This window comes from Hyaena hyaena, unplaced genomic scaffold, assembly GCF_003009895.1.
Source record: "Hyaena hyaena isolate Hyena2069 unplaced genomic scaffold, ASM300989v1 scaffold_695, whole genome shotgun sequence".
Classification (NCBI taxonomy): domain Eukaryota; kingdom Metazoa; phylum Chordata; class Mammalia; order Carnivora; family Hyaenidae; genus Hyaena; species Hyaena hyaena.
The window spans coordinates 841,927-855,801 of record NW_024081326.1 but is presented as its reverse complement, the minus strand read 5'-3'; the positions used below and the strand labels follow the sequence as shown (position 1 = coordinate 855,801).

Here is a 13,875-nt window from a genome sequence, read left to right as displayed (position 1 = left end):
ATGTTCTAGGAAAGAGTACAAGCATGTTTAGGCCAACAATGACAAAATATCCTTAAAGTAAGGAATACAGGCTTGAATCAGAATATAAGGGTATCCTGAAAATTTATGAAATTTCGAAAAACACTGAAAACTGGTTGTGCAAAAGCTCGAGGTTATACTATAGCGAAACACTCTGTATTACTGACAAGATACCAACAAAATGACTTAATATATCTCTAATGTGCATGATTTCCCTGAGATACTTACTTATGAAAAAGATTAACATACAGAGTTACAAAATTCTTGCAATTTTGATATAAAAATTAAAATAAAATCATTTATATTCAGGGTTGGAATTCATTTTACAACAAAAAGACAAAAATGTAAAATGAGGACTGCCTGCAGAAATTTATGTGATGAACTCATGAAAAGAGTATGAGTAAGTGAAGAATCAGCATGAAGTCTTTTTTTTTTTTGGCGACAGTTTTGAGAAGAGTATTAAATATATCAGTTATATGATCTGTGCAATCTTTTCCAAATACCAGTAGTTATTTATTAAGAAAAACCAAATCAGAATTACAACTTTTGCATTACCTATGTTACTCTTTTCCTAGAATAGATCCTACTTTTAAAGACTAATCTTTTAACATTTTTTTTTTTTGGTGGGAGAGAGGAAAAGATGAAATGGAAGATATATAGAGACATAAAAAATTTACATTTCCATTCTATATTTTAATTGCACTCCTACTTGCTTGTTTTATTTATTTTTTAAGTTTATTTAAGTAATCTCTACACCCAGTGTGGGGCTTGAACTCACAACCCTGAGATCAAGAGTCACATTGTTCTTCCAACTTAGTCAGGTGCTACAGTACTCCTACAAACTTGTTTTATTATTTTTTTTCTTAAACATTTTTTTAATATCATGAAGTGCATTTATAAAATTACAAGTTTCATTTTATTTTATTTATTTTTTTAACAAATAGTTTATTGTCAAGTTGGTTTCCATATAACACCCAGTGCTCATCCCCACAAGTGCCCTCCTCCATGCCCATCACCCCCCTCTCCGCCCACACCCATCAGTCCTCAGTTTGTTCTCAGCATTTAAGAGTCTCTCATGGTTTGCCTCTCTTCCCTTCCCCCCATATTTCCCGCCTTCTTCTCCCCCACGGTCCTCCGTTAAGTTCCTCCTAATCCTCCTATACGTGCATATATTTGTCCTTCTCTGCCTGACTTATTTCACTCAGCATAAAAAATATGGAACGCTTCACGAATTTGCGTGTCATCCTTGCACAGGGGCCATGCTAATCTTCTCTGTATCGTTCCAATTTTAGTATATGTGCTGCCAAAGCAAGCACCAAACTTGTTTTAAAGAATTGTTTTAAAGTCATCTTACTGGTCATTTCCACAGACTGAATGTCCCTAGGGTATTTTTAAATCTATAGGAGTAATAAAGACAGGACAAACATCATCATGTCATACTAATATTCTACATTCTAACGCCAAATCCATTTTATAATCCCTCATTGTTTACATGATAATAGAAGATCACCTACCATTTTTTTTTTTTTTAATGTTTATTTACCTTTGAGAGAGAGAGAGAGACAGGGAGACAGAAAGACAGAGTGTGAGTGGAGGAGGGAAAGAGGGAGAGGAAAATGCAGAATCTGAGGCAGGCTTAAGGCTCTGAGCTGTCAGCACAGAGCCCGACGTGGGGCTCGAACCCACGGACTGTTAAGATCATGACCTGAGCCAAAGTCAGATGCCCAACCGAGCCACCCAGGCACCACAAGATCACCTACCATTCTTGTTTTTTTTTTTTTTTACAAATAGTTTATTGTCAAATTTGTTTCCACAATAACACTCAGTGCTCATCCCCACAAGTGCCTTCCTCCATGCCCATCCCTCCTCCCCCCACATCCATCAGTCCTCAGTTTTTGTCAGCATTCAAGAGTCTCTCATGGTTTGCCTCTCTCCCTTTCCTCCACCATTTCCCCCCTTCTTCTCCCCCTCGTTCCTCCATCAATTTCCTCCTAATCCTCCTATACGTGCAAACATATGATATTTGTCTTTCTCTGCCTGATCACGTACCATTCTTAATCTCTTCTGCAGAGTCATATAGTCATATAGTCATACCTCCAATATAGTCAAATTCTCTATTTTATTAAAAAAGTTTTTTTAAGTTTGTTTATTTTGAAAGAGACAGAGAACACAAGTGGGAGAGGAGCAAATAGAAGGGAAAAGAGAGAATCCCAAGCAGGTCCTACACTGTCAGTGCAGAGCCTGACATGGGGCTCAAACTCACAAACTATGAGATCCTGACCTGAGCCGAACGAAATCAAGAGTCTGATGCCTAACCCACTGAGCTACCCAGGCGCCCCTTAGCCAAGTTCTCTTTTCGAGCAGGGTAATGTACTCTAACCCCCTAACCATAACCATTTCCACTATTGTTATTTAAAAAATTTTTTTAATCTTTGGGGCACCTGGGTGGCTTAGTAGGTTAAGCGTCTGACTTTCCGACTTTCGCTTAGGTCATGATCTCGCGGTTCGTGGGTTCGAGCCTCACATCGGGCTCTGTGCTGACTGCCCGCTCAGAGCCTGGAGCCTGTTTCAGTCTGTGACTCCCTCTCTCTCTGACCCTCCCCTGCTCACGCTGTTTCTCTCTCCTAGAAATAAATAAAACATTTAAAAAAAATTTTTTTTAATCTTTTATTTTTGAGAGAGACAGAGATAGAGACAGAGACAGAGTGCGAGCAAGGGAGGAACAGAGAGAGAGGCAAACATCAGAATCCAAAGCAGGCTCTGTCAGCACAGAGCCCAACAAGGGGCACGAACCCATGAGCCGTGAGATCTTGACCTCAGCAGAAGTTGGACATTTAACAAACTGAGCCACCCAGACACCTCTCCACTCCTGTTATTTTAAAACTAATCCCATAGAATAAATGACTCCCTTGATCTTTTATTGAAATCCTGTCCTTGCCATAAAATCTCAACTGAATTAAACCTGGCCACCCTATTATATTTACCCATCTAGTAATCAAATTGAAACAAATATCTAGGGGATAAGCACTCTGTAGAACCAAATATCTCCTGCTTTCACAGAGCTTTCATTCCAGTGGCGGTGGATAAACAACTACTTTCCTAGCCATATTCTGAAGTGAAGACCTCTCCTGATTCTTTTAGGTCTTTCTCTTGATGGTTATTGCTACCACTCTCTCAGGGCTACAACATAGCTGGAATATGTAACATTTACTTGCCATCCTTTATGGAAAACACATTACATAACATACCCCTTGATATTAAAACAGGGCCTCAAGATAAAATCTTCAGGTTATGCTAGGTTTATAAACCAATATAATCTACCTTTCTATTTCTGCATTCTCTTCAAACTGCTCTCTCAAAGTAATGGCCCATTTATTGCCAAATCCCAGTCTCTTTTCAGTACTCAATTCTACTTAACTCGTAAGCATTTCACATTAATGTTCTTAGAAACTTATTCCTCCCTTGACTCAGAAAATATCATGTTCTGGTGCTTTTTCCTGACTCTCTGACATCATTTCAATCTCTGCTTATTTTCAATCTTTAAAAGAAATGTTTTTACTATTTATTTTTTGACAGAGACAGAGCATGAGAAGGGGAGGAGCAGAGAGAGAGGGAGACACAGAATCCAAAGCAGGCTCCAGGTTGAGCTGTCAGCACAGAGCCTGAAACATGACTTGAACGCAGGAACTGACAGATCATGACCAAAGCCAAAGTTGGACACTTAACTGACTGAGCCACCCAGGCACCCCTTTAATCTTTAAATGTAGAATATGGCTCAAGATTAAGTCTATCACTTTGAAACCTAACTGAGCATCTCATGGCTTTCAGTATTATCTACATGCAGAAAATTGCTACATCTAGGTACTTTTTTTCTGACCTTTCTCACTGTACTAATTCAGTTCTTTTGTTTCCTAACTGGCCTTCCATCATTTGGTGTTACTCTTGTAAGCTGACCCTAAAGCAAATTTGACTACATTCCCTTGTTCAAATTACTTTGGTATTTACATATAGAAAGGTGTCTTAAGTCTTCACTTTGCAGATGAACTACCATTTCTGCCTCATCTTCCATTACCTCATTTCCCTAATTATGTACTTCTTATATCCTTGAACATCATTAGTTCTTTCTCATTTATTCTCAAGATATTTCCTTATATCCATCTGTTAAAATTCAATCACTCCTTTTCTTTCAAAACCTACTTTAAACACTACTTTTTCTAGAACTTTTCAGGTATCACCAATCAACATTAATCTTTACCTGCCTCATATGTCCACTGGTGTTTGTTTAGACTTTTACCGTAACACAAGAAAATGGCTTTAATTATTTATTTATGACTGTATCTGTCTATACAAACTTTTGAACTCTAAGAAGACAAAAATACCTCTTCTTACTCATCTTTATATTTTCCACAGTACCTAAACAAATGATATGCACAAAAAAGACTATACTAAATATTTGTTAAAAAAAAAAAAAAAAACTTTTAGAACTAACTGATAGTCCTTACTGAAAATACCTTCCAAGAGTTCCTAGAAAATTAATTTTATTTTTCCCCAACACACATGTGAGTTGGGGAAAGGCAGAGAGAAAGAGAGGATCCAAAGTGGGCTCTGTGTTGAGAGAAGAGAGCCTAATAGGGGACTGGAGCTCACACACCATGAGATCATGACCCAAACCAGTTGGACAACAAAATGAGTCACCCAGGAGCCTCAGGAAATTAAAAAAAAAAAAGGTACTATTGAAAATATAGAACTCGGGGCACCTGGGTGGCTCAGGTGGTTAAGGGTCTGACTCTTGATTTTGGCTCAGGTCATGATCTCAGGGTTGATGGGATCAAGTCCTGCATCAGACTTGGCACTGACAGCATGGAGCCTGCTTGGATTCTCTCTCTCCCTTTCTTTTTTTTTTTTTTTTAATTTTTTAAAAAAATTTTTTAATGTTTTTTTATTTATTTCTAGGAGAGAGAGAGAGAGAGGGAGGGAGAGAGAGAGACAGCATGAGCAGGGGAGGGTCAGAGAGAGAGGGAGTCACAGACTCTGAAACAGGCTCCAGGCTCTGAGCTGGCAGTCAGCACAGAGCCCGACGCGGGGCTGGAACCCATGAACCGCGAGATCAGGACCTGAGCGAAAGTCGGACGCTTAACCGACTAAGCCACCCGGGCGCCCCTCTCTCTCTCTCCCTTTCTATGCCTGTCCCTGACTTACATACACACACTCTCTCTCTCAAAATACATAAATAAACTTTAAAAAAATGTAGATCTAAACTGTTACAGCCAGCATTCTGTTTTATTATATGAGGCTATTATGTAAGGTAGTGTCACAACCATCTTGAGTCCACTAAATTAAAAAGGGGACTTAGCAGTTAAGGAATTCTCCCTCAAACAGCAAAAAAATCTTCTTAAATTAGTACACTAGTTGGTTAGCATTTAGAAGAATTCTGAGAGCAGCTATAAGGATTATAAACTGAAACTTGTTTATTTTTTAAGTTTACTTATTTATTTTGAGAGAGAGAGAGAGATAGAGAGAAATCCAAGCAGGCTTTGCACTGTGAGCACAGAGCCTGATGTGGGGCTTGATCTCAGGAACCACAGGACCATGACCTGAGCCAAAATCAAGAGATGGATGCTTAACTGACTGAGCCACCGAGGGGTCCCTATAAAATGAAAACTTGAATAAGAAATTAAGTGTTTCAGGGCGTCTTAGTCAGTTAAGTATCTGACTTTGGCTCAGGTCATGATCTCACAGTTCATGAGTTTGAACCCTGCATTGGGCTCTGTATTGGTGGTACAGAGTCTGCTTAGGATTCTTTCTCTCCCTCTCTGCCCCTTCCCCACTTGTGCAGGTTCTCTCTCTCTCAAAATAAATAAACTTAAAAAAAAAAAAAAAAGAAATTAAGGGGCACAGCCCAGGTTATAATCTTGAGGTTAGCTGAGTTTGAGCTGTGCGTCAGGTTCTATGCTGACATCTCAGAGCCTGGAGCTTCAGATTCTCTGTCTCCCTCTCTCTCTGTCCCTTCCCTGATCATGCGCTCTTTCTCTCTCTCTCTCTCTGTCTCTCTCAAAAATAAACATTAAAAATTTTTTAAAAAGAAATTAAGTGTTTCAAGCTCATGAGTTGTATTTTCATAGATGCTTTTCTTACTCTGAATGCATACAGGCTCACTAGTTAGCCTGTTGATCAAGAAAAAAATTAGCCTTAGGGGTGCCCTGGTGGCTCAGTCTATTAATCAAATGACTTTGGCTCAGGTCATGATCTCGCAGTTTGTGGGTTCCAGCCCCACATTGGGCTCTCTGCTGTCAGAGCAAAGCCAGCTTCAGATCCTCTGTCCCCCTCCCCCATTTGAGTGTGTGCTCTCTCTCTCAAAAAATAAACATTTTTTAAAACTCAGCTTTAAGAAAACAGGAACTTAATTTTGAGTTAGCTTTTATGACCTAGCTTCCTTACATGCAAAAAACTTACAATTTAGCTCCAAACTGTCAGAGGACAAATTCTGTAATATTTTAGTCAATAAGTACAATTGATAAGTATAGTTGTAGTAGTTATATTCTATAAAGTTACCATAAATGCTGAATTACCAAATATTGAGCCACACAACTCCTAATAAAAAAATCTGAGTAGGTTCCTGTGGATCTCTGAGTCACATTTTTATCAACCTATCAATACACAATATTCTTTTACGTGTTTTTCTGCTTCAAGACACCTTATTTAATAAATCACTAATACTGAAATCAAGGCCAACAGCACTGTAAGTCACGTCTGAATGAAGCTTATTTAATTTCTCACCTATGAAATAATATGCTTCTGGTATAAAAATTCAACTATCACTGTGTTTAAGTCATTCCTGAGGTTAGTGGGGAAAAGTTTGCTTGGTTGGAGCTAGTATTTCAGCTGCAAATAGACCACAAAGTTACCTCACAGAAAACTTAAAGCCATATTAGTAATTCTGAACAAATTGTGTATACTATGTACAAAGTAGGCTTTTACACACAACAATGTTAACTCTTAAGTGTATCATCTTCACAGACACCTGTTTCCTCATTAACATTTTGATTTTCAAAAACCCAGTAGAAAAATTACATTAACACAAAGAACTTATTTAGCCAAGCTGTTTTAGAAAATGAGAGCACTATAAGAAAGAAATGAGATAGTTAAAATTTGCAAAATGAAAAGGTTGGACAAGATGATTTTTGAAAGTCCATTATGCTGCTCTACAACTCGACAGTCTAAGGTTCTCACTAAGACCATTAAGGACCAGACCATAAAGGCACATTCTGCTCTATCTTTGGTGATTGATTCAGTGTTTCTTCATGCCCAGGTACTATAGACTTACAGTCTGAAGGGAAAAAAAAAAGTTCAGTTTATAGCCCTGACAGATAAGTGTGGATAAAAGGACTTTAACTACAGTCTCAGTGAGAGAAAAGAATGAGATTATACTTGACCCTTGAACAACATAGGTTTGAACTGCATGAGTCCATTTACACACGGATTTTTTTTCAATAAATACAGTACTATAAATGTACTTTCTCTTCCTTCTAAATTTTTAAATATTTCTCTAACCTACTTTACCATAAAATTACAGTTTATAACATATATAACATACAAAGTATGTATTAATCAACTGTTTATGTTATTAAGGCTTCCGGTCAACAGTCAGCTATTAGAAGTCAAGTTCAGGGGAAATCAAAAGTTATACGCAAATTTTTGACTGTGTACAAGGGAAGGTGTCAGCGCCTCCACTCTCAAATTGTTCATGGGTTAACTGTATAGGACCAAAAAAGGCAAAGGAAATAGGGAAATATGAAAAGGTGAGAAAACAAGGAAAAAGGAAAGATTAAAAATGAGACATTAATATATGATATAAATTATAAAAACAAAATACTTTAAACTTGTGTTTTATATGTTTCTTAGGGTTGCTGTAATAAAGTACCACGGGTAGCTTAGAAGAACAGAACTTTACTGGCTCATAGTTCTAGAAGTAAGAAGTCAAGGCTCCCAGGTGGCTTTGATAGTTAAGTGTCTGGCTTTTTTTTTTTTTTAATGCTTTTTATTTATTTCTGAGAGAGACAGACAGTGTGAGCAGTGGAGGGTCAGAGAGAGGGGGGGGACACAGAATCTGAAGCAAGCTCCAGGCTCCGAGCTGTCAGCACAGAGCCTGACGGGGGGCTCAAACCCACAAACCATGAGCCAAAGTTGGACGCTTACCCAACTGAGCCACTCAGGTGCCCCAAGTGTCTGAATTTTTGGTTCAGGTCATGATCTCATGGTTTGTGAATTCAAGCCCTGCGTTAGTCTCTCTGTTGTCAGCACAGAGCCTGCTTTGAATCCTCTGTCTCCTTCTCTCTCTGCTCCTCCCCTGCTTGCACTTGCTCACTTGTGCTCTCTCTCAAAAATAAATAAAAAATTAAAAGAAAAGAAAAAGAAAAAGAAATAAGTCTGAAAGCAAGGTGTCTGCAGGGTCACTGTTCCTCTGAAACCAAGGGAGTTTCCTCCTTTTCTCTCTCTACGTTCTGGGGATTTGCTGGCAATTTTGTGTTGTTTGCCTTAAAGCTGCATTACTCCAATCTCTGTCTCTGTGTATCTGCCTCCCTTTCTCTCTTCCTTTTTTTTTTTTTTTAAATTTTTTTAATGTTTTTTATTTATTTCTGAGAGAGACAGACAGCATGAGCAGGGGAGGGTCAGAGAGAGAAGGAGACACAGAATCCGAAACAGGCTCCAGACTCTGAGCTAGCTGTCAGCACAGAGCCTGATGCGGGGCTCGAACCCACGAACTGTGAGATCATGACCTGAGCCGAAGTCGGATACTTAACCGACTGAGCCACCCAGGTGCCCCTCCTTTTTTTTTTTTTTTTTTAATGTTTTTACTCATTTCTAGGAGAGAGAGAGAGAGAGAGAGAGACAGCGAGCGAGACAGCGTGAGCAGGGGAGGGTCAGAGAGAGAGGGAGTCACAGACTCTGAAACAGGCTCCAGGCTCTGAGCTGGCAGTCAGTACTGAGCCCGACGCACGGCTCGAACCCACGAACCGAGAGATCATGACCTAAGCGAAAGTTGGACGCTTAATTGACTAAGCCACCCAGGCGCCCCCTTTCTCTCTTCCTAAAAGGAATGCTACCTGCATAGGATTTAGGCCCACCCTAATAACCTCACCTTAACTTGCTTGATTACATCTACAAAGATCCAATATTCAACTAGGGCACATTTATAAGTACCAGGGATTAGGGCTTCAAGTATCTTTTGGTGAGCACATTTTAACCTGAAACATATTACTTCCAAATATTTACATATTTGAAGTTTCTCTCCACACCACTTAAAGACAGATGCTTTGTTATAATCTTTTAAAATCATTAATCAATGATTTACAGATTAAATAGATATTATAGGCATTCTATAATGCCAAGAACCATTCTAGAAAATGTGCAATTTGGAAGAAGTTTAGAAATTAAGATTTCGGGGGCGCCTGGGTGGCTCAGTCAGTTGAGCGCCTGACTTCAGCTCAGGTCATGATTTCACAGTCAGTGGGTTCAAGCCCCATGTCAGGCTCTGTGATGACAGCTCAGAGCCTGGAGCCTGCTTCAGATTCTGTGTCTCCCTCTCTCTCTGTCCCTCCTCCACTCACTCTCTCTCAAAATAAAAGACATTTAAAAATTTAAAAAAAAGAAATTAAGATTTCAATTACTGTACCTTAAACAGTAAAACTGGATTTCCTATTATAGTATTATTGGTAAGTCCACTTTAAAAAAGCTCAACTCTGTTTCAAATGCCCTATAAATACATATATACTTGTTACTGTTGCCCATAATTTTTAAATAAAATATTAATAGTTTACAATCTTCAGCAAAAATATAAAAATAAAATGATTTGCAGGTAACCAGATAAGGTCAATTCCTATGAATTCCAAGAGGCTCTGCATGAATGCTCTTATCCTTATGTTCAAGCTTCAAGACCATCACAAAAATCATCTCCATAAGAAACAAAAAGAAAGCCTCTTAAAGAACCGAGTCTTCTCGTATTTTCAGCTTTCTGTGGATGATTACGTCTCTGAATTATGTCACTTACAATAATGATGATGACTCTGTATTTCTAACAAATATATGTATACTGTACAATAAATCCCTAGATGTGGAATGTCTGAATTAATGGGTACGTACAATTAGAATTGCTGATAATCTGCATTTTCTAAAGAAACAGAGAAGTATACATTAAACAAATGTATTTCTTAAATGTCTACTCCACTAGGCCATTATCACACTTTAGTGACTATAACATCGAATCAAATATCTAAGGTAAGATATTGCTAATGATGCCAAGGTTAGGGAATCTATCTCAAATCAATGTTTGGTTTCAAAACCAAAAACTAGCTCCTAAAATAAGAAGTCAGCATTGTGATTAAAGGCACAACAAAATTACTGATGAAGTATTTGTGCCACATGGAATGGGAGGCTACCCTTCTTTGTCAAGACATAAAACAACTTTGTACACCTTTCAAATTTACTACTTTAGGAAATGACAATATAGTTTGAAGAACCTGAAAAGAGGAAAATGTTTCGTCACAGGAAGGGCACTTTTACAGAACCGTCCCTCTTACATGAACAAAATCTTTGCCAACTAATTTTCTTTTTAAATCTTAAAGGTAGACATTTAAATAGCACAGCGCTGCTTTCAGGGTGAAAACTGAGACCTAAGGGGGGAAAAACATTAATAAAGAACCATCTACAAAGGTTGCATATTGAATTTAAAGACCTCAGCAAATTTCCTTAATAGCCACTAAAGCATAAATTTATAGGAAGAGCAATAAAGGAAAATGCTTGAGAGTCACTATCTGTCAGAAACACAGAGTACACAAAATTAAAATATACTCAGGGAAACAGCTGTTACCCTTTTAGTCCAGGCAAGCATATCCAATTTCTTTAGCCCAGATGCAACAAGTTTTATCACAAATTCTTACATTTCCTTCCATAGATACTATATGCATATTCAAGCACGTATCACGTATACTCAATATACAGATCATGTATAAAACAAATGGTTTAAAAAATTCCATATACTTTGTACTGCATTTTTTAAAAAGCTACTATCAGTAGTACACTTATGATGAGCACTAATAATGTACAGAATTGATGAATCACCTGAAGTCAACACACACTGTATGTTAACTATAGTGGAGTTGGAATAAAAAATGAAATAAAATTAAGAAGTTCTGGAAGCCATTCTGTTCCCTATCAGTATATACCAAGCTACTTCATTCCTTTTAATGGCTGGCTGCAGTTCATTCCTGTAAATGGATATATCATAATTTATTTTTTAAGTTTATTTATTTATATTTGTTTTGAGAGAGAAGGAGTACCAGAGAGGGAAGGGCAGAGAGAGAGGGAGAATCCCAAGCAGGCTGTGCACTGTCAGCAAAGAGCCCAACATGGGGTTCAAACTCATGAACCATGAGATCATGACCTAAGCGAAAGTCAAAAGCTGGCCGATTAACCAAGTGGTCCTCAGAATTTATTTAATAGATATTTAGGCTTTCCCCAATTTCCTGCTATTACACACAAGAAGCCCCTACTTAAGTCATTTCCCACAAATCCATGTAGATGTAGAACAAATTCCTAAGGGAAAAAATGAGTTAAGATAAGTAGAACTGCTCTCCATAAAAGTTGTATCTCGGGGCGCCTGGGTGGCTTGGTCGGTTAAGCGTCCGACTTTCGCTTAGGTCATGTACTTGCGGTTTGTGGGTTCGAGCCCCGCGTCGGGCTCTGTGCTGGCTGCCAGCTCAGAGCCTGGAGCCTGTTTCAGTCTGTGACTCCCTCTCTCTATGACCCTCCCCTGCTCACGCTGTCTCTCTCTCTCTCTCTCTCCTAGAAATAAATAAAACATTAAAAAAAAAAAAAAAAAGTTGTATCTCTATATCCTTAATCCATCAATGAATGAGTGGCCATTTCCCACACTTTTTTCAAAAAAATATGTTATTAAGGGGATGCCTGTGTGGCTCAGTCAGTTAAGCATCTGATTCTTGATTTCGGTTCAGGTCATGATTTCACGGTTCATGAATTTGATCCCTACATTGGGCTCTGCATTGAAAGGGTGCAGCCTATTGTAGATTCTGTCTTTCCCCTGGTTGCATGTGTGCCCACACATTTTCTCTCACTGTATCAAAAAAAAAAAAAAAAACATTTAAAAAATTTACACAGAAAGCTAAACCACAGTGAGTTAGGATTCAAACATGGTAAGAAATCTCTATTTGAATTCTCAAATTAGCTTTTCTTATATTCCAATTAACAATTAACCTTAGCAGCTTAGCATACCTAACTAAAAAAAGGCTGGGCGGTGGGGGCAGGGGAGTGCCACTTAGTCAGTGGAGCATAGGACTCTTGATCTTGGGGTTGTGGGTTTGAGCTCCACATTGGGTGTAGAGATTACTTAAAAATAAAATCTTAAAAAAAGAAAGATCTGAGTATCCTGTAGATAAAGGTATCTGAGTAAAGATAAGTGCAAAATATCACCTATTTAAGCATTTGTAAAGTATTTAGTATTGGGACTATTAATGAGTGCGTCTAGTACTTGGCTTGAGTTTCTGTAACAAAAAAGTAATTATCAAGCTGGCTCGAAGAGGATCTATCTAATGGGGAGTTGGCTCTTCCCAGAACTGGTGCTGAGAGTTCACTGCGGCCTCCCTTTCAAAACCATGCTGGTGGGGGCTCCTGGGTGGCTTAGTCGGTTAAGCCCCTGACTCTTGACTTTAGCTCAGGTCATAGTTTCATGATTCTTAAGTTCAGTTCTGAGTTGGGAGCCCTGCAACTGGCTCCATACTAGCAGCCTGCTTAGGATTCTCTCTCTCAAAATAAATGAAGGAACTGTATTAAAAAATAAAAATAAAAACAGGTTTCTGATAATAGGGAAACTATTATTATACTAAATACTAAATAAATTACTAATTATTATATTTTAATAAATTATTTCACTTCTCAGATATATCCTCTATTTGAAAAGACATTTTTATGATAGCATATATTATGGACTGAGTTGTATTCCCTCTAAAAAATTCTTATGTTTAGGGGTGCCTGGGTGGTTCGGCTAGTTAAGCATCTGCCTTTGGTTCAGGTCATGATATCATGGTTTGCGAGTTTGAGCCCCATGTCAGGCTCTGTGCTGACAGTTCGGAGCCTAGAGCCTGCTTTGGATTCTGTGTGTGTGTGTTGTCTCTCTGGCCCTCCCCTGCTTGTTATTTTTTGAGAGAGAGACAGAGACAGAGAAAAAGACAGAGCATGAGGAGGGGATGGCCAGAGAGAAAGAAAGAGAGGGAAACACAGAACCTGAAGCAGGCTCCAGGCTCTGAGCGGTCAGCACAGAGCCCAATGCAGGGCTTGAACTCACAAGCTGTGAGATCATGACCTGAGCTGAAGTCAGACACTCAACCGACTGAGCCACCCAGGTGCCCCCTCACCCCCATTTTTTTTTTTTAATTCCCATGTTTAAAGTCTTCATTCCCACCGCCTCCAAATGCAACCATGTTTGGAAGACAGGGTTATTACAGAAGTAATTAAGTTAAAAATGAGATCGTTAGGGTGGGAGATAGTCTAGTAAGACTAGTGTCCTCATAAGAGGAAGAAATTTGGACACAGGTACAGAGGGGAGATGATGTGAAGACACAGGGAGAAGATAGCCACTTTTAAGTCAGAGAGACGCCTGGCACAGATCCTTTCCTCACAGCCCTCAGAAGGAACCAACTCTGCTGACACCCTGATCTTGGACTTCTAGTTCATAAGAACTGTGACAAAATAGATTTCTGTCGTTTAAGCCACCCGGTCTCTGGTATTTTGTTACGGCAGCCCTGCCAAACTAATATAGCAGGTGTTTTTATCACTTAACATACT

General features: G+C 38.7%; 1 protein-coding gene and 1 non-coding gene across 5 annotated transcripts in view; both read right to left on the bottom strand.

The window, feature by feature from the left end:
• The window catches only part of JMJD1C (jumonji domain containing 1C), a 317,069-nt gene that overhangs the window by 108,194 nt on the left and 195,000 nt on the right, over positions 1-13,875 (bottom strand). The window lies entirely within an intron of this gene.
• LOC120220385 lies at positions 1,228-1,334 on the bottom strand. The gene has a single exon (XR_005525561.1). It is a non-coding gene; the product is annotated as a U6 spliceosomal RNA (small nuclear RNA).